This window comes from Bufo bufo, chromosome 9, assembly GCF_905171765.1.
Source record: "Bufo bufo chromosome 9, aBufBuf1.1, whole genome shotgun sequence".
Taxonomy (NCBI): Eukaryota; Metazoa; Chordata; class Amphibia; order Anura; family Bufonidae; genus Bufo; species Bufo bufo.
In genome coordinates, this window is record NC_053397.1 from 41459559 (window position 1) to 41481040 (window position 21482).

The 21482-nt window shown below is 41.8% G+C and overlaps 1 protein-coding gene across 1 annotated transcript in view; it reads right to left on the bottom strand.

Moving 5' to 3' along the window:
- The window catches only part of ERC2 (ELKS/RAB6-interacting/CAST family member 2), a 944454-nt gene that overhangs the window by 285506 nt on the left and 637466 nt on the right, over positions 1 to 21482 (bottom strand). The window lies entirely within an intron of this gene.

Genomic DNA, 21482 nt, shown 5'->3' on the forward strand with positions numbered 1-21482 from the left:
GGTGACATACTGTAGGCCTCTTTGAAAAAATGAGTTTGGAGGTAGAGAGCTCCACAGAATGGGTGCAGCACAAGAGAAGTCCTATAGATGAAAATAATGTAATAAGGGTAGATGATATTCAAGGGTCATCGGCTGAGTGAAGAACAGACGTGGGATGGCAGAGAGACGGAATGTATTACAAGGACTGTCATTCATCTGGAATATTACATTCCTCCTGTATCGTTCTGAATGGCCATGGCTTACCCAGGCAGGATCAGCTGTTTGCCAAAGCAAGTCCAGAGACGATCAGCTGATTGAGCCAAGGAACACATTCTCATGAGGTTGCCACAGATGAGACAACCCCTTTAAATATGTAATGAAAATTTTTAAAACTTTGTGACATACATTGCATTTAGATTTCTCCCCATTGTCCACATCCATACTTGTTGTCAAGAATGGAGACATTTGCTGCTTACATTCAGAGGCTGAAAATACGTGTCCTGTGCCGGTGTAAGCAGTCCATGACCAGGACAGAATAGGCCTCTGTATGAAACAAGACTGCCATTTATTGACAGCAAGCAGATACACTGAAAACCGTGTGGAATGTTAACTGAAAGAATATTAAAAAGCTGCATAATTTTTCATCATACAATTATGCCGAACCACATCCGTTCTATACTCATGGTATATACCGGTAGCTTCTGCCACTGAGAAGTATTCTTGGGCCAACAGAGAGGTAGGGCTAGTTGTTAATGGTTATTAGGTGCGTGAGTGTTTTAGCTTGCTGTCTAATCACCACCTGTGCTAGCAAAATCTTGTCTGGAAAAAATGCAACACATAATTATGCTTTTTGTTAGGATCAAAGGAACCATATTGTGTAATGAAATTCTTATTTATAATTACACCTTGTTGTAACTTTATAGCTAGATTTACAAAGGGAACCTTATCCATAAAGTTGGTCCAATTTCAATTCCCCTTTAAGTAGTTTTACCTAAGACTAAGGGTCACAATTTACATAATTATCAAGGTATTTACATTATTTTCCTACTTATAAAGCAACCGTGCCAGTTTTTAGTGGGAAGGGCTTCACAGTCACGAGCAACACAAGACATTTACTATGGAAACTTTCTAACAAACGTCTTATGAATCTGGTGCACATCCCAGCAAGGGGGAGCGACTGGTGCTCCATTCAAAATAATATGTGTATGACACAGGGCTGGGACGATGGGTAGGCAAGGGTAGGCGCCCTGTTCAGCCGCATAGGCCTCAGGCTGCTAGGCCTAAAGCCTATGAGGCAGTAGAATGGCGCAAGAGGTCTGGATGACATCATTCTTGTGCAGGGTCTCGGGTGATCACATTATTGTGTGAGACCCGGTGCAAGAGTGGTGATGTCTATTGGACCACCTGTGCTGGGTGCAGCAACTCAGGCCTCCAGATCAGTCTGTGGCCTGCATCGCGGATGGCAGCGAGGAATAGGAGTGAGGTAAGTTATTTTTTAATACACATTGCAAATCTGGCGCTACTGGGGGCACCAAGGAAGGGGTGGTGAAGCATTATATATACCTGGCACTACATGGGGAGCATTATCTACTGGCACTACTGGGGGGCATTATATATTGGCATTATGGGAGGGTTGGTGGAGCATTATACATATATACTGGCACTATAGGGGGCATTATATATACTGGCATATTGGGGCAGAGGAGCATTATATACTAAAACAATGGGGGGGGAGCATTATATATATTGTCACTACATTGGGCATTATAATTACAGGGAGGTTATAACTGCAGGGGGTATTACAACTACAGGGGCACTGCAGGAAGGACATTATAAATACTGGGGGCACTATGGTAGCAGTATTACTACCAGGGATACTGTCCGGTCATTATTTTTATTGGACACAAATTGGGGGGCATTGCTACTAATGGGGACAATCTTGGGGAGTATTATAACTATTGGGGGCACTATTACTAATGAGGACAGTCTTGGAGCACTATTACTATGCAGTAACTATCAGCATGGCACTGATACTTCTGACAGTATAGTGTTTGTGGGCATGGGGAAACACCGGAGGCACAGTATTGGCAGTAGCAGCAGGATGACAATGTCCTGTATAAATTTGGGGGCTGATCTGGGGTCTGTATAAATTTGGGATCTGATTTGCAAAATCTGCAACAGTCCCCCCTCCACCAAGTGACATATAGTAATACTGGTGTCTTCTTATGTTGCAGAGGGGGCTGCACACCACTGACCAAAGATGTCTGCACATGATGGTCTGGACCAAACAGAGAAGAAAAGGAAAGTGAACAACTCAAATCCATGGAGACATCACCTGTAAGTCACTGGATCTGCCTTTGACTGCAAAATGTGTTTTAATCTCTTTATTAGAAAGTAGGATCACTTTAAATGTAATTGCCTGCTCTGCCCTGCACCGAAATACCCCGTCCTGGCCCAGGTATGACATTAAAAGGTATTACCATTTACAATTTAATAGCTTCTTATGTTTATTATATTTAGGACACATTCACATCTCCGCTAGTTACTTCCATTTTCTGTTCAATTTTTCAACTGAAACCAACAGAACTGAACAGACCTCAATGGGGTCCATTTGGTTTTTGCATTTTTAGTGGACAAAAAAGGTCCTTCATGCAGGCGATGCTGCTCTGTGTAAATGCCGCATCGTGTGTAGACAGGTCTGGTCTCTTTTTAGCCAAAACGGCAAAAAGACAACACACCGGACATATAGTTTGCGAGTCCAGTTATATCTTGAGGGAAGCACTCCATCAACCTCTCAAGTGCCTTTCTGTGGTGAATGATGGATTGCTGCTATGCATCTGCAAACTTAGCAACAAGAAAATTCCCTATAAAGAAGGCAATTTCTGAATCCTTGGAAAAACCCTTGAATATCATACCCTATCTAGGGCTCCAGCAGTACAATCAACCTGCCATCAGTAGTAATTTCCACCATCTACTAATGAAAATGAGATGACTCTGCTTATCATGTCCAAGTCTGTACAGTAAGGCTTCTTTCACATTAGATGGAACAGCCTACCAGAGACTGGTAATGCTAGTGTTAAAATAGCATAAACCTGACAAGAAAGCTGCAAAAAGCAAGCAATGTATTCTATAGCAGGCAGTGCGAAGACTGGAATATTGTATTTTTTGTGGATAGTCAATAATGAAACACCAATTAAAATTAAATGTATGTTTATATTATATAAATTATGAAAAAATATGTTTATAGTATACAAACCTTACGATTTTTTGTAAAACATGTAACATACACATATCAGTAAACAGTGTCATACATTTTTTCTTCCATAACGCAGCATGCATATACGCTGTAATCCATACACACCAACAGCAATTTCCGAAGAAGGGCCTAAAGGCCTAATAAAAGATATCATGACATAGAAAAATATACATCTTGTACAAAATGCTTTTATTATAGCTTTTCAAACACTCCCATATTTAATTTTAAACATTCAGAAAAGAGAGCATGACAATGATAAAAAGTTTCTATCGGATGAAATGTAAATATTTGAGGTTAGTACTTCGGAGAACCCAAAGAAAACAGGCCGTCTGGGCTACTCGAAAATTAAAGGACGAGGATTAATTTAAAATAAACACTTGAATTTCTCTCTGAATGCACATGAGCCATCATTTATTACAGTTGTTATTTTAATGTAAAGACTCGATCTGTAATTCTGTAAGTCTATATAATGGATATGACATAAACACAGAGCATACGCTCGATGCAATGTTCTAGACAACAAGTTTATTTCAGTAATTGCAGCACTGTTTCCTGGGAAATAAATCTACGACCTCATTCATATGGACATATTTCACGCCGCCATTATTTCCATATTTGGAGATTACATTTATTTACAAATATGAATGCAGACTTATACCCTTACTTTGCAGTACATGTATGTGAATAAAGCATTATTACTTAGGTGGCTTGCGCAGTAATTTTTATTGCTGGTTCTCTCTTTTCTCATGGTACAACAAAGAATTCCTGAATGATACAAAATTAGTGCATAAATAAACCTACCATGCAGCGCCAAAATAATATTGCTCAATCAATAACTTAGGGAATGTAGACGGATCAAGAGCAGTTTGGGGCTTAAAGGGGTATTCCGGTAGGTACAAGTTATCCTCTATCTACAGGATAGGGGATAACTATCAGATCAGTGGGGGTCCTACCGCTGAGACTCCCACCGACCACGGTGCTCCCCTAAAATGACCGGAGAGGATGGTCGCACATGTTCGCGGCCGCTCCATTCATTTCTAAGAGAGTTTCAGAGATAGCCAAGTACAGAGCTTGGAAACAGCCCTAAATGGTACATGGTAAGAGGTTCATTGAGCCCCACTGTAGACCATGAAATGTTTTTCTCAGGAGATGGAGACAATTTATTTGTGATTACCCATGGAACAAGTTTCTTACATATTCCTCGGAGTGTTTAAGTAAAGCCGTATATACGTAGCAAGGATTCATTTGCTATTCTAACATGGCTATATAGAGCAAGATGTCATCACTTGTGGGAGTGCAGAAGTTTACACTGGAGCAGGGCCAAGCATAAATTAGGTATGTCAATCTAAACCTTCCTCCATGTCCAGAAGAATATGACTGGATGTCCATCATACACCTAACTCTTCATATTCATAACATACAGGGAAACTGTCTGTACCCCGCTGATTGTGTAAACAGATAAGCCACTTCCCATCCATTTAATTATATGGAGAAGGTTCAGTTTTCCTGTGAAAATTAAAGTTTTTAATTGTTAGTTTAGGCAAGTTCTCAACAACAACCTGACCTGATTCAACGGTGCTCGGCTCTTTTCAGAACAGTATAACTACATCTGTTCAATGAAGAACGGAGGGTGTTCGGATGCTCTCCGTTCACTTTGGTAGCCCCATTCTAAAAATAGCAGTGGGTCCCAGAGGTGGCACCCACATCTGACACTGATGAATGAATGCTGTATATCAAGTAATCCACACCCTAAAAGAGTAACAGGGTTTTCCTATCCACAGGATATGCCCTAAATGTTTTATACAGTAGATAGAGGTCCCACATCTAGGACTTACACTATCTCCAGATTCAAGATCCTCCAATATTTGCTCCACATGTTGTGTGGCCACTGCCATGCTGGTGAAAAATGAATGGAGAGGTAGCCATGCTGTTCTCTATTTACTTCTATGGAAGTTTGCCAACCACGCGTGCTTGTCTGTTTCTGTGACTACCATAGAATCCAATCTCTCCATTCATTCTTTGCTACGTCGGGCACGACAAAGTCGAGGAAGGCCGGTTCTGGAGTAAGTTGCGCGAGATGGGACCTGCATCAGTAAAACATTTATGCCATGTTCTGTGGATATGCCATGTAAGTTCTAAGATAAGAATATCCCTTTAAGTTATATATGGCTTATAAATATTTGCGTGCTCTTACAAAATATAGCAGACGCTTATGATGTGCTACTTGTGATAGGTGTCCTCCTCTCCATCCTACAATACATAATTAACATGCATAACCATATGAATACACACTGTTCAGTGCATTCATATGTACAGTTTCGCTTTAGCAGGCGCACATCCCTCTGGGCCACCTAAAGGCTCAGGCCTACTGCGCCTTTTTTTGTTAATCCAGCCCAGTGGCATGGCGTGGGTTGCCCGCACCCGGGGCAAGCCAAAAATTGTGTGCCCCCCCCCCAGCCTCTGGGCACACCCCTTTTAACAGATAATGTAGTAGATCACTTGAAGTCCTATGTAACACCACAGATAACACAGTGATAACTCTGAGTACAGATAATGTAGTAGATGTTACCTGCAGTCCAATGTAACACCACAGATAACACAGTGATAACTCTTTGTGTACAGATAATGTAGTAGAGTCACCTGCAGTCCTATGTAACACCACAGATAACAGTAATAAGTCTAAGTACAGATAATGTAGTAGATGTCACCTGCAGCCCTATGTAATATCACAGATAACAGTGATAACTCTCCATGTACAGATAATGTAGTAGATTCACCAGCAGTCCTATGTAACACCACAGATAACAGTAATAACTCTGAGTACAGATAATCTAGTAGATGTCACCTGCAGTCCTATGTAACACCACAGATAACACAGTGATAACTCTCTGAGTACAGATAGTGTAGTAGATGTTCCCTGCAGTCCTATGTAACACCTCAGATAACACAGTTATAACTCTCTGAGTACAGATAATGTAGTAGATGTCACCTGCAGTCCTATGTAACACCACAGATAACAGTAATAACTCTGAGTACAGAGTTACCTTCTTTCAGCCGCTTCTCGTCTCTGCAGAGTTTCACAGAAAAACATTTAGGTTCCTCACTTTACTCTCATCCTCTCCTTCCTGGTGTCTCAACACTGTCATCCTGCTGCCCCCCAATACTGTGCTAGAGCCATACAGATAGACCCCCATTCCCCATAATATTATTCCCCCTGTATATTATAATGGCCCCCCTCTGTATTAGTATTAATATTAATGATCCCCTCTGTATTATTATTATTAATATAATGGCCCCCTATTTGTTATTAATATATTGGCCCCTCTTTATTATTTATATATTGACCCCCTCTTTGTTATTAATATAATGACCCCCTCTTTGTTATTAATATAATTGCCCCCTCTTTATTATTAATATATTGGCCCCTCTTTATTGTTAATATAATGGCCCCCTCTTTATTGTTAATATAATGGCCCCCTCTTTATTATTAATATAATGGCCCCTCTTTATTATTAATATATTGGCCCCTCTTTGTTATTAATATAATGCCCCCTCTTTATTATTAATATAATGCCCCCTCTTTATTGTTAATATAATGGCCCCCTCTTTGTTATTAATATAATGCCCCCTCTTTATTATTAATATAATGACCCCTCTTTATTATTAATATAATGACCCCCTCTTTATTATTAATATAATGCCCCCTCTTTATTATTAATATAATGGCCCCCTCTTTATTATTAATATAATGACCCCCTCTTTGTTATTAATATAATTTCCCCCTTTTTTTTATTAATGTATTGGCCCCCTCTTTGTTATTAATATAGTGGCCACTCCACTCTTATTAGTATGGTGTCCTCGGTCCTCATCTCTCTGCTCCTCCCCCACCCCCATAGTGCCCCCAGTACCTCTGAATTAGGGTAGGGTACATAAAAAAAAAAAAAATACTTACCTCTCTCCATCACAGCTCGTGGCGTCCCGGCGCAGGCGGTCACAAACGCCTCACTGTGCCTTCCCGCGCCGCGTCATCTTGCAAGATCCGACACAGGAGGTCACAGTGAGGTAATTGTCACCGAGTCCTGCGTCGCTCTACTGCCTTAAAGGCTTCAGGCCTAGTGGCCTGAAGTCTATGAGGCATAATGGAGGGGACAGGAGCCATAGGCTCCCGTTGCCCTCATTGAAATTCCTGCTGCCTGGCGCCCCCTGCAATTTGGCGCCCAGGGCAACGTCCCCCACGGCCCCCCACACGCTACGCCACTAATCCAGCCTTTTATATGACTATATACAATAGCAAGGAGCAATCCGGGCATACCATACACTCTCAACTTGTCACCAGACGTTACATCTTTCTTTCATTCTGCGCCATATGCAGAGGCTCAGCAGAAGGTTCATTAACACATCTTCACCCTCGTCAAGGAGAGGCTAATCTCTTACTGTTGTTTAATAAATGTGGTCAATGAAAATAAATTTTTCCGCCATTTATTACAGCAATACATTTCTGAAAATATCTCTGCATTAATATTTAGAAATACTAATCCGTTGCTCTGTTAGAAGATTGCCTTTCATTTTGGCCGGCTAATCTGCTATATAAACAGTCGGGTACAATTTCTCCCAAACTTTGAGCAAACTCGAATGTATCCATTGAATAAATGGTAAGCTGCAGAATTGAGACTAAATTGAAAACATCTACTGCACCGTACAGGAATGTCCTGCGTTACTTTCCATTTTTAACTTATAAACATTCCCCCCAGTTTGCAGATAGTAAAATATCTCTATTATGTACGCTGGACAGGTTCACGGTTTTTTTTTATACAAAATATATCTTTATAAGGTTTAATCTTTCAAACTATTTATTGCAGTTTATGAAGAATGAGCCGGATAAGAGCTGTGTAATTTAAGGTAAGGTGCAAGACTGAATATGTTTCCTGTGTATGCAATAATTACACACTGTAATATACATAAAACAGCCTCTTGCATTCCACTTAACATCTGCATGACGATATAAAAAGGGCATTACATTCTAAATTCTAAAACAGAATACAAAGTTTTGAAAAAATCTTATAGGGAACCAGTCGCATTAAATATCTTGACTGAGATGAAAGCATTATGCTTTAGAGTAGGAGGAGCTGAGCAGACATATATGCAGTGCCTTGAAGAAGTATTCATAGTCATACCCCTTGAACCCACAAACTTAAATGTATGTTATTGGGATTTTATGTGATAGCCCAACACAGTAGCAAGTACAGTATACATGCTTTTCAAAAAAATTTATGAATAAAAATGCAAAAAGTGTGGCGTGCTTTTGTATTCAGTCCCCTGTACTCTGATACCCCTATATAAAATCCGGTGTGACCTACTGCTTTCCGAAGTCACCTAATTAGTAAATGGAGTCCACTTGCGTGTAATGTATTCTCAGTATAACTACATCTGTTCTGTGAAGGCCTCCGAGGTCTGTTCGATAACTTTAGTGATCAAACAGCATCATGAAAACCAAGGAACACACCAGACAGGTCAGGGATAAAGTTGTGAAGTGTAAAGCAGGGTTAGGTTATAACCTAACGGAGCACTGTTCACTTCATCATCCAAAAATGGAAGGAGTATGGCACAACTGCAAACCTACCAAGACATGGCCTAAACTGATAGCCCAGGGCATGAGAGCACTAATTAGAGAAGGCCCATGGTCACTCTGGAAAGGCTGCAGAGATCCACAGCTCAGGTGGGAGAATCTGTCCACAGGACAACTATTAGTCATGTACTCCACAAATCTGCCCTTTATGGAAGAGTGGCAAGAAGAAAGCCATTTTTGAAGCGAGCCACACAAAGTCCCATTTGCAGTTTGCTACAAGAACTTTTTGGCCTAAATGCAAAACGCTATGTGTGGTGGAAACTAACACTGCACATCACGCTTAACACACCATCCCCATTTTCTTCAGCAGGGACAGGGAAGAAGGTCAGAGTTGATAGGAAGATGGATGGAGCTAAATACAGGGCAATCCTGGAGGAAAACCTGGTAGAGGCTGCAAAAGACTTGAGACTGGGGCGGATGTTCACCTTTAAGCAGGACAAAGACCCTAAACATACAGCCAGAGCTACAATGGAATGGTTTAGATCAAAGCATATCCATGTGTTAGAATGGCCCAGTCAAAGTCCAGACCTAAATCCCATTAAGAATCTGTGGCAAGACTTGAAAATTGCTGTTCACAGACCTTGAGCTATTTTGCAAGGAAGAATGGGCAAAAATTTTAGCCTCTAGATTAATTTTTCTATGACTGTGAGCTGTCAATCACTGATAGGACCGCCTCCTGGACTTCAAACCCCAAAATGTGCAGGAATTCAAATGAATGAAGTACAAGATTTACTGGACACCCGTTCTGGAGATATAAGTGGGTCCTAGACATGGTACGTGCACCTATTTAACATTGATGTCATATCCTAGGGATAAGTCTTCAATGTCTCAGATGGAAATATCCCTTTACGGGTACATGAACACATCAGTGTCGTTTATGCAGATTTTCTGTGTGAATTTTCACAGCGTTTCCACACCAAATCCGCATGTGTTAATTACGGATTATGTTGTGGATTTTGACGTATATCTGCGCCGGATCTCATTCTTTGCATTGCAAACTGTGAAATCTGCTCTGAGAATCCACATAACAAATTGACAAGCTGCGGATTTCAAAATCAGGTAAACAGCAGATCAGTTTCGGCACTAAAAACTTCAGCATTGAGATTTAGAAAATTTCATCTACTTAGCTGGTACTGTATTGTTCTGCAGATTTTCTGCACGAAAATCCGCGTGCAATACGGATTGTGATAATAATCATAGTGGTCGCACAGCAGCATGTGACCTAACATGGCCCAACAGTCAACAAAAATCTAAACCTGCTGGATTGGTCACAAATTGCACACAACTTTGCCAATTATCAGGAAAGAAGCATGCTTGACAGTGGAGGTGAAGCATTTCTTTTACATGCAGAAATCACCTCCACAGTATGAGGATGAGCAATAGCTACTGGTATCACTCGTCCTCATAGGTCCGATTCACACGACTGTGGGGAATGTGGACTGCAAACAGTGGGTCCGCAAAACATGGGCACTTAGTGTGCACTCCACATTGCGGTGCAAATCCGCTGACTACAATGGGTACGTGATCCTTAAGATGCGGCTAAAGATAGGACATGTCCCACGTTTTTTGGCACGGAGGCATGGACCCCAAAGCCCATGGAAACACAAAGAAGCCCTTTCTTGGGCTTCTGGGTCCATGTCTCCGTGCCACAAAAGATAGAACATGTCTTTTGCCGCATCTTGTGGATCGTGGACCCAGTCAAGTCAATGGGTTCGCACCGCGATGCGGAGTGCACACAGCCAGCGCACTTGTGGACTCGCTTCCTGTCGTGTGAATTGGGCCTTACAGCTATATTGTTTCTGGGAAGCAAAGTTCTGTTTAGACAGCACAATCTGCTGCCCAGAAATGATAATTTGGTTTTGCTCATTGCAGCACCTTTGGACAGGCCGATTATCAGGAACGTGTGTTCGTAAGAAAGTTTGTTTCCAACACTCGCCCCAAACATCGGGCTAAGTAAACCCAGCATTAGGTTAGTTTCAGCAGTAGGACAGGCTTTGTTCATGTTATCGTTGGGAGACCCTTCCACCAAAAAACAAATTGTCAAAAGCAGATGACCACTTTAAGAGTCATCACTGATTTGTGGCGTTGATGATGCTCAATGGCTTTAGTAAGAAAGTATGTAAGATCAACTTTACAAAAATGTTGTACCTGTGGAGTATGTACAGTTTATGTAGAGGGGTGCAGTGAGGTTCTGCCTAGCCCTTTGGAGGCGGTCACTCTCTTGTTAGGTAACCAGAGTGGCCAGATTCAGTTATATAACCTTTTAATTTAGTGAAACTGCAGTACCAATTTCTACAGTCTCTTGTTTTCTGCTTTTTTTTCTATTAATTTTATTTTACATTTGTTATTTTTACACCGTATTTGCAGCTGACATTTCATCTCAAGGGGAGCTGTCAGCACTTGGACGTAGTGCCAAGCATGTGGCGCGCTATCTTATAGTCTGCATGGTAAAACATTTTTTCCCGTCTTTCCATTCTACAAATTGTACAAATGCGTTTTGAAAGGAGAGATTTTTGAAGCACACGTAACCACTAAAGCATCTAAATTATAATATCACTATGGACATATTCCACTGTAGTGTAGACATTTCAGGCATATTATGCAGGCAATTTAAAAGTCCTTCTTCTTAATTATATGACTGCAGAATGGATTTCCGTTAAGTCCCTACAATTTGCTGTGTCGAACATAAAGCTCTGGCTGGCGAGCAGATAAAAAAATAATTATATTGTTAGCACAGCTGCCATTGTGGACAGCTTAATGGAATATCTTCTTGTAGGTAACGTTTTCCTGCAGAGAACGTGAAACCTGTGAGGAGTAGTGCTCATCCATACAGTAAATTCTGCTTCCAGCTCAGGTTCATATTCTGTCAGGGCTGGCAGTGGTGGTTGGTGGTGGCATCTAGAATACATTCTTGATGAGCTTCCTCTCCATAAGAGTAGTATTATATAACCCCTGGTCATGACCTGAAAAAAATCTAATGTGTAGGACGGCAGCTCCACTGTCCTTCAGTGGTGGCTGGTAATTGGGGGAAACTTGGTTTGGCATTTTGGACCTAATGTACCACTTGTTCAACCAGGAGACAAACATAACCAAAGGCATGTAGCAAACGCTTATCCTCATTTCCCAATAAGTATCCATGCTCAAACAATGGCTTTATTATAATTAACAATACAGACTTATATTGTTAGAGGATTACTTAAGTTTTTACAGATTCCCATGTATTACGGCTGGTAGGGTAAAGGGTAAGGGAAGGGTAAAAAGGAACTAGGTGCCTCTTTTGCCCTCCTTACGATATGACACAGAATTTTTGTAGAGCATAACAAAAGGTAGTGCTAGTATCACAGATACAGTATTCTCTACCTGCCTATCTAACACAATGCAGTAGAGTAAAGGCCTCATCACACAACTCAATGATTGCGGCAATTATCAGGAAGGAGCATTCCTAGGATTGCTTATTACCAATAACTGCCCTGGGCAAAGTGCACTGTTTCTGGGGAGCAGATTGTGCTGTGCAAATAGGGATCTGCTGCCTAAATGATTCTCAAGTAGCGATCCCTTGCCTCTGTACGGTGGAGATGACTGCCCTCTGGTGAGCAGGCAATTACCGGGAACAACTGGTTCATTCCTGATAATTACCTGCTGTGTCGGCCCAAGTAGAACCTCTTAAATGGATTGGTTCAAAATACTTCCAAGGACTTGACCTCAAAGTCACCAAACTTGTAAAGATACCGGAGAAAGGCAAGCATACAAAAGTAAAAAAAAAAAATATATATATATATATATATATATATATATATATATATAAATAAAAGGGAGCTTAGATTGGGTACGAAGGGTTGTAGAAACCCAGTTGAAATTTCTCCTCAACCATGAGAAGGCAAAAGGCAGCAATTGTTATCATTAAACAGAATATATTATATATAGTAAATTAATCAACCCAATATCCATGTACACAGAGTCCTAAGTATGGCTGTAGCCAAAACACATAATGGAGAATTTGCTTAATGCTAAATATGCATTAAGATTGTTGTATATAATAAATCAAGAGCACATTACAGTGGCATAAACTGCTTGTAGGAAATTATCCTGTGTCATTTCCTCATATGTTAATAAAGAACAGGCAGAAACGTCATATGAAAAGCAGAGGAAGGAGAGGGATGCTATGCGAGATAAATGCTTTTCTGGAGAGCCTGTGCAGTTAACCTCTCCCATAAACTTCCAATGCATAATTGAACTGTCACTTAAAGCAGTCATTTTTAAAGGGGGTTCTATAAACATTGCGATTTTATTCACAGAGTCTGTCTTTCCTAACTACACGGAGGAAAAAGTGGTGATTTTTCATCATATATATCTGGTACGCCAGCTGCGGAACATCTACACCCAAACACAAACCTTGAAGAAAAATGCCGGAGGAGAAAACTTGGGTCTTGATAGAACATACAACCGAGGACAACGTGCAGAGGAAGTGTGAAGCCAAGCCAAATACAGCCCGCTATGCCTCTCGTTATTACAGCACAGGGCCGCTCAACCCACAGCTTTTTGCTCATCAGAGGGCACTAAAAACCAGCAACATCAACTTTTTGTGTTAATTAGTGTTTTCTTTCCCCCCCCAATGACTTTGAAAACGCAACTTTAAGTTTAGTGGGAGGTGACGGCACAGAATTCGAGGAGAGCTCTTGTTAATAAAAGTATGTTAGCAATGCTGTTTATCTGCTTAGATAGGAAGACTTGAGCGAGGGCAGAGGGAGCGTGTGTTGTGGTAATTCAGAATCCTCGACAGCAGATAAAAACCAAACCATCCATTTAAACTACACATTTTTGCAATATCGGTTTCAAGGGAGTTTGTCATCGAGAAATGCACTGCTAAACCAGGCACAATGCCTTTTACAACTCTCTCAGCTGAATAAAAAATATTGTTCCCATAGTGATCCATTGCATCATTCTGGAGAACATGTTCTTTTAATCCATATGTAAATGAGCATTTAAGTGCACCGAGGGCAGGTTCAAGCCATCTGTGCACGCTTGCTTCTTCTGCTTCCTCTGCCAGCCTCTCTGTTTCTTGATTGACGGGCAAGATGACTATGCAGGAACCTGGCCCTGCCAATCAAGAAGGTGATGAAGTAGCTGGCAGAGGAAGTAGGAGGAGGAGAAGGGTGCACAGAGTGGCTTGGGTAAGCCCTTGGTGCACTTAAAAGCTAATTTGCACATGAATTAAAAGAACTTATTTTCTAGAATGAAATTACAGATCGCTAAGTGAAATGTATTATTATATTCAACTGAGCTAGCCCTACAAGATGCTGTGCCTGGTCTACCACTGCATTTCCTGGTTCTGGTGACCCTAACAAGCAAATGTTTCACCCCCAAACTTGTAAAGACTAGTTAGACTTGATGGAAATTCATTCAGAAACTTCTAGAAGGAATAACAGAAGATCGGCCCAGCACAGTCATAGGAAAGATGCTCCAGAATTGTTACTACATGGGTGATGGAGGTTACTAAAACAGACATGACAGGAGAAGCAATAGGTCCTCCTTAAAGGTCTACTACTACAATTCTACTATATTTTAGAACTATATTTTAGAATATATTAAAAATAATATTTGCCCAAAATAGGCCACTCCAGTTTGTCAGATGTCCCGCTGCATGACACAGATGATCCGCAAGGAATTGGTGACATTTTAGACATTGTGTGACCTCCCGGTCGGCACCTTTCTCATCTTTCTTTTACAAACAGGAGTACACATTTACACAAGGTGGTTAACTGGATTTTGACATTGTATCAGATGGATTTTTTCTTTCTTTGGATTTTCTGGCAATGATGGATCAACTACGGAGAAAATGCTGAGGACAACAGACGCTAAGGAGACATTGACCACCTATGTTCTCTTGTCTAAATAAATCTGTCTGGACCACTAAGCAGAGAGAATTGCTCCTGAACACTTATGTCATCTCGTGCTGTTTACTTAACCTGGTAATACCAAGCACGGGAAGAAAATCTGTTGTTAGTTTTTTTTTTAATGTTGAGCTAGTTTGTGTCAGGTGAGACTGGATGGACAAGAGGATGATGCTTTTAATTGCCAAGTTGTTCACATGACCTGGAAAGTCATACTCTGACTATTGCAGAGACTGGTGCTCATATACACAGTCATATTTGTGTTGCAAATAGTGTATCTGGTAGGTATATATTACTATTCATGGGTGTAGATGGGGGAGGGATGGCAGTGCAAGTGCCCAGGTGCTGAGGACCAGGGGGACTTTCTAAGAACCCACACATCGCTCACTCAGCTCTCTGAACACAGCCGAGCAGAACCGAAGGGGCACAGTGATCAGCTTCTGCCCCTTTATTTTAGCAGGGTCTCAGCAACCTGTCAGCCATCAGTTAAAATTTCACATCAGCCTGAAAAGTCGAATGTTTTTGAAATTGACAGATACAATTATAACATTCGATCAGTGACATTAGTCATACAATAATTATGCTACTAAATGCATGCAAAAATGCACATCCACCAAATTCCTCTCATCCTTTCAAATACTGTATCTTGTAGTTTGTGCCCCTTTAATTACAAGTGCCCAGATGAAAAACATGAGAACATTGACCAAGATTGGCACAAACTGTCCAATGTATACCAACTTTACACTTTAGTCCTCCAGCCATTTTCCTGGTCATTGACAATGAATGCTCTTCTAGGTCCTGAAAGTGTAGGTCTATCCGTTTTTTTTGAGATTCATTGTGAAAAGGATTGTCTGGGTTCAGAACTGAATGCAAACATATCCCCTTTTTCACCCAGGCAGCCCCACTGAGTTGAACAGCAGAGCATTTCATGTTCCGGTGCTCTCCCTTGCCCTGCATTGAATTGTGCAGGGCAAGGGCTTTTTCAGCAGATCTGGTGATTTACCGGGTCTCACCATGGGAATGCTAGGCGGAGGCTTTCACCTAGCAGTGAGCCCGGTGACTTCACCGGCACTAATTGGCAGGCTTTAGACTGTAAAACAGCCTAGGGCAGCACTAAACACCATCCATTAGAGCCAGTGACATCACCAGGAACACTGCTAGGCGAAAGCCTCCGCCTAACAGTGTAAAAATATAAACAAAACAGTCCTTGCCCTGCATGATGCAGCGCAGGGTAAGGGAGAGCATCGGAGCATGAAATAGGGAAGCGCTGGTTAGCCATGTGCACTCTCCATTTACTGATATAGGACTTCCATAATGATGAATGGAGAGCACGCCGCTTATGTGTGGTATGCTCTCCTTCACTTTGGGGGCACTGCTCCTATCTGCAATCAATGTCCCAGATGTCCCGACCCCTTTAATGGACTTTCAAGTGACCAACTCATCTACAGGGTGGGCCATTTATATGGATACACCTTAATAAAATGGGAATGGTTGGTGATATTAACTTCCTGTTTGTGGCACATTAGTATATGTGAGGGGGGAAACTTTTCAAGATGGGTGGTGACCATGGCGGCCATTTTGAAGTCGGCCATTTTGAATCCAACTTTTGTTTTTTCAATAGGAAGAGGGTCATGTGACACATCAAACTTATTGGGAATTTCACACGAAAAACAATGGAAGTTAATATCACCAACCATTCCCATTTTATTAAGGAGTATCCATATAAATGGCCCACCCTGTATATTTTTGAACTTTGCTAAAGGATTTCTCCAATTTGGACAATCCCAATTTGTTAGAAGGACACCTTGACTATAATCTAATCAAAGGGTCTAGCTGGGATCCCCAGGGATCAGCTGAGATCTGTGGGGAAATCTGGGAATACGATTAAAATTTCTTCCAGCACCCCCACAGGGGAAATAAAGTATCACATCTGAATCTGCAACTAAAGCATATAATGGAGCTTCCAATGCAAATGAAGCCTAGGAAATTGTGTCTTTGGAAGCCAAAAAGATATGCCTTATTAGAACTGCCAAATGCTCTCTGTGCATACATTACTTTTTTGAGTATTTTAACTTTTTTTTGTATACGGAATAAAGCAGCAGCTGTGATACAGTGTTAGCCTTTGCAAAGACTCAAGAAGGTCCAAGGTTAAATGTTTGCATCGTACAACCCTTAATAAACTTAGATATTGAATTATACAACACAGATGCACACAGAACACTAGTGAGAGCTGTGTACACTGGATAAATGATACTTGCTTTCAGTCTGAGTCTCAATAACAAATTACCAAACACTGAGTGTCTCGGGAGAACAAATGGCCTTCACATAGAAGGTTTTCCCTTTCCATAAGAAGTCCTCCATCATCCTTTTGTTAAGCTTTTAAAAACCTCATTCAGTCAGTGTATTCTTCTCCTAAAGGACTCTAAAAGTCACGGATCTCTGATCGAGGGGGAAAAAAAAGGAAATAACGCAGCACTCTCTGTGAAAATGTAAACACTAACACAAAAGACGGAGCACCTAGAGTAGACAGAGACGTCTCATCTGTACTCTGCTTCAACCATGCAGCCCACATCTTCAGGTTGTGAGTTTGATCAAGCGAGATGAGCAGTCACTATGAAAACTGGTGACATGACTATACACACTATCTGCAACAACGTTCAACTTGCTTTTTTCCTCAGTTTAGGTGGGGCTTGAATAATTATTTTTGAATGAAATCTGAAATCTTTTCACAATTAAGGGAGTTTTTTCCCCACAAAACAGTTTTATAGCATATCCTGACTACTGATCTGAAAGATGAGGCAGCTTCTACATACAGGCAGGTACAGTACTTCATTAAACTTTAAAGGGTACGCTCACACGTATCTGATTTGATGACATTTTGAATAAAGTTCCCAACCATGTGCAAGAGGAGCAAGCATGTTGATTCTTCTCATGGAGTCTTCCATTGAAAAGCTGTGGATAATTGTTATGTATATTAACCCCATTGAATGGGCCATTCCTCTTCATCACAGTCTGACGTCTGCTCCAGATCCAACTGTATATATACAATAAATGTGCCACTGGTAAATATGTGAACTTGAGGGGGTTATCCAAGACTAATTAACACCTCCCAGACCCTCAGTGACCTGCCCCCCTTGCGTCACATGACCAGTTGTCATTATGCAAGGGGAGCAGGTCCCCACTGAGTCCTGTGATTGGCTGCAGTGGTCATGTATCCTCCCGTCAACAGATGTTGTTTTCAGCGCCGCATGGGGAGGAAAAGCTGGCCCGGGAGTGACAGAGACCAATTCCAGCAGTGGGGACCAGATAACTATGATCTCCACAGCGGGCCAGCCATTCTGGGAGGTCTGTATTAATCTTGGATAAACCCTTTAGGTTTGCAAAACTGGGATTATTAGAAAATATGCATAATGATGTAGAGATCCTCATTTGGTCATCAATGCCTTAATGGTTTACCCATCTCAGCCCACCTCTTAGACCCACTACTATCCCCAGAAAAGGGGCCCCCGAAGTGAAGAAGAGCACACCACACATGCGTAGTGAGAGCACTTGACAATTTCCTGAACTCCCATAGCTGTGAATGGAGGATAGCCATGCTTGTGCAGTGTACTCTCCTTCACTGGAGACAGGGCTGGTCCCCAGAGTTGGGACCTGCATCTATCTGACATTTAACCTACAGATATGCCATCAATGTCTGAGATGAGAATACTCCTTTAAGTATGCAATGGCAAGACATTTTTAACTGACTTTTTCAATGTCTTTTATGGCGTGATATGGTGAAATATCAAACTCTAGCCCCAAAGTGCTGTATTTTTTGTGGAGGGAAGAACTCTCAAGAAGACTTTCTATCTTACTACCAGTGTAACAATAATGATAATGACAGAAATAAGCCTTAGGCTTGGTTCACATCACTATTTTGCCATCTGTTGGTGTGTTTTTTGGATCTCTTTTGGAAGTTTCTTTTGCCTTTCATATTAAGATGGTCGGAGTCGATATGTATGATATTATTTTCCAGATAATAACGATAGTGTCTTTTATCTGTATTTGCAATGGCCCTTGTATACTGTACGCTCAGGTTAATTTTATACTGCCAAAATGTTGAAACAATGTCGACCTTTATGTTCTTACTTTATGATGAAAATTTATAAAAACAATTTTAAAACAAAACAAAACATATAAGTTGAGTAAAAAAAAAGTGTAGCACAACACACTTTTCTATCCTGCAGGGTCCGGTAACAAAATGTATATGTTAACATAATTATTTTTATTTTTTTACAGTTTTGGAACTCTATGGTGAGCCGATGCCTCTGTATCCGTTAAGGTATACATTTTTTGCATACGCTAAACGGATGGCAAAAACTTGATGTAAACCCTCTCTTAGCTATGTAATAATAGCTGATTACTGGTCCTTCCGATGCTGGGACCCTCAGGATCACCTGCAAGCTGCAGAGGAACCATAGTGTTCAATTCTCCTGCAGTGCCACCACAGGTCAGGTGAAGTACTGCACATTGCCCTTTGAAATACATAGACTGTGTTTGTGCTATATGGACACACCAGGTCCTCCAAAGCAAGAGGCAATCTTTTTAAAAGTGTTATTTGGATTATGGATGAGGAGCCCTAAAAATATGTTTTCTAAGCAAGTCAACTCCATTGAGGTGGTTGTCAAATCACAGGGGAGGGCCTGTTAAAACGAATGACTGGGCTACTTTCACACTGGTGTTTTGGTTTCCGTTTGTGACATCCATTCAGGACTGTCACATGCGGTCCAAAACGGATCAGTTTTGCCCTAATGCGTTCTGAATGGAAAAGGATCCGCTCAGAATGCATCAGTTTGCCTCCGTTCAGTCTCTATTTTGCTCTAGAGGCGGACACCAAAACGCTGCTTGCAACGTTTTGGTGTCCGCCTGACGATGCGGAGGCAAACGGACACAATGCAAGTCAATGGGGACGGATCCGTTTTCACTGACACAATCTGACTTTCAATGGTGTTCAAGACGGATCCGTTTTGGCAATGTTAAAGATAATACAAACTGATCCGTTCTGAACGGATGCAGCATGTGGTTGTATTATCGGTCCATGACGTATCCACACCAAGTGTGAAAGTAGCCTAAATATATACAGCATATAATGTGTGTGTGTGTGTATATATATATATATATATACACATACACAGTATATACAGTATATATATACACACACAAACACTGTTATAGTAATAGTATATTCAATATATTCTAATATACACTGCAATGTAACTCCAAGTCAATCACACTTCTGTGAAATCAAACTGTCCACTTAGGAAGCAACACTGAGTGACAATCAATTTCACATGCTGTTGTGCAAATGGGATAGACAACAGGTGGAAATTATAGGCACCCCCAATAAAGGAGTGGTTCTGCAGGTGGTGACCACAGACCACTTCTCAGATCCTATGCTTCCTGGCTGATGTTTTGGTCACTTTTGAATGCTGGCGGTGCTTTAACTCTAGTGGTAGCATGAGACGGAGTCTGCAACCCACACAAGTGGCTCAGGTAGTGCAGCTTATCCAGGATGGCACATCAATGCGAGCTGTGGCAAGAAGGTTTGCTGTGTCTGTCAGCGTAGTGTCCAGAGCATGGAGGCGCTACCAGGAGACAGGCCAGTACATCAGGAGACGTGGAGGAGGCCGTAGGAGGGCAACAACCCAGCAGCAGGACCGCTACCTCCGCCTTTATGCAAGGAGGAACAGGAGGAGCACTGCCAGAGCCCTGCAAAATGACCTCCAGCAGGCCACAAATGTGCATGTGTCTGCTCAAACGGTCAGAAACAGACTCCATGAGGGTGATATGAGGGCCCGACGTCCACAGGTGGGGGTTGTGCTTACAGCCCAACACCGTGCAGGACGTTTGGCATTTGCCAGAGAACACCAAGATTGTCAAATTCGTCACTGGCGCCCTGTTCTCTTCACAGATGAAAGCAGGTTCACACTGAGCACATGTGACAGACGTGACAGAGTCTGGAGGCGCCGGGGAGAACGTTCTGCTGCCTGCAACATCCTCCAGCATGACCAGTTTGGCATTGGGTCAGTAATGGTGTGGGGTGGCATTTCTTTGGAGGGCCGCACAGCCCTCCATGTGCTCGCCAGAGGTAGCCTGACTGCCATTAGGTACCGAGATGAGATTCTCAGACCTCTTGTGAGACCATATGCTGGTGCGGTTGGTCCTGGGTTCCTCCTAATGCAAGACAATGCTAGACCTCATGTGGCTGGAGTGCGACAGCAGTTCCTGCAAGACGAAGGCATTGATGCTATGGACTGGCCCGCCCGTTCCCCAGACCTGAATCCATTTGAGCACATCTGGGACATCATGTCTCGCTCTATCCACCAACGTCACATTGCACCACAGACTGTCCAGGAGTTGGCAGATGCTTTAGTCCAGGTCTGGGAGGAGATCCCTCAGGTGACCGTCCGCCACCTCATCAGGAGCATGCACAGGCGTTGTAGGGAGGTCATACAGGCACGTGGAGGCCACACACACTACTGAGCCTCATTTTGACTTGTTTTAAGGACATTACATCAAAGTTGGATCAGCCTGTAGTGTGTTTTTCCACTTTAATTTTGAGTGTGACTCCAAATCTCCAAAATTTGATTTCCATTTGTTTTTATTTTTGTGTGATTTTGTTGTCAGCACATTCAACTATGTAAAGAACAAAGTGTTTCAGAAGAATATTTAATTAATTCAGATCTAGGAT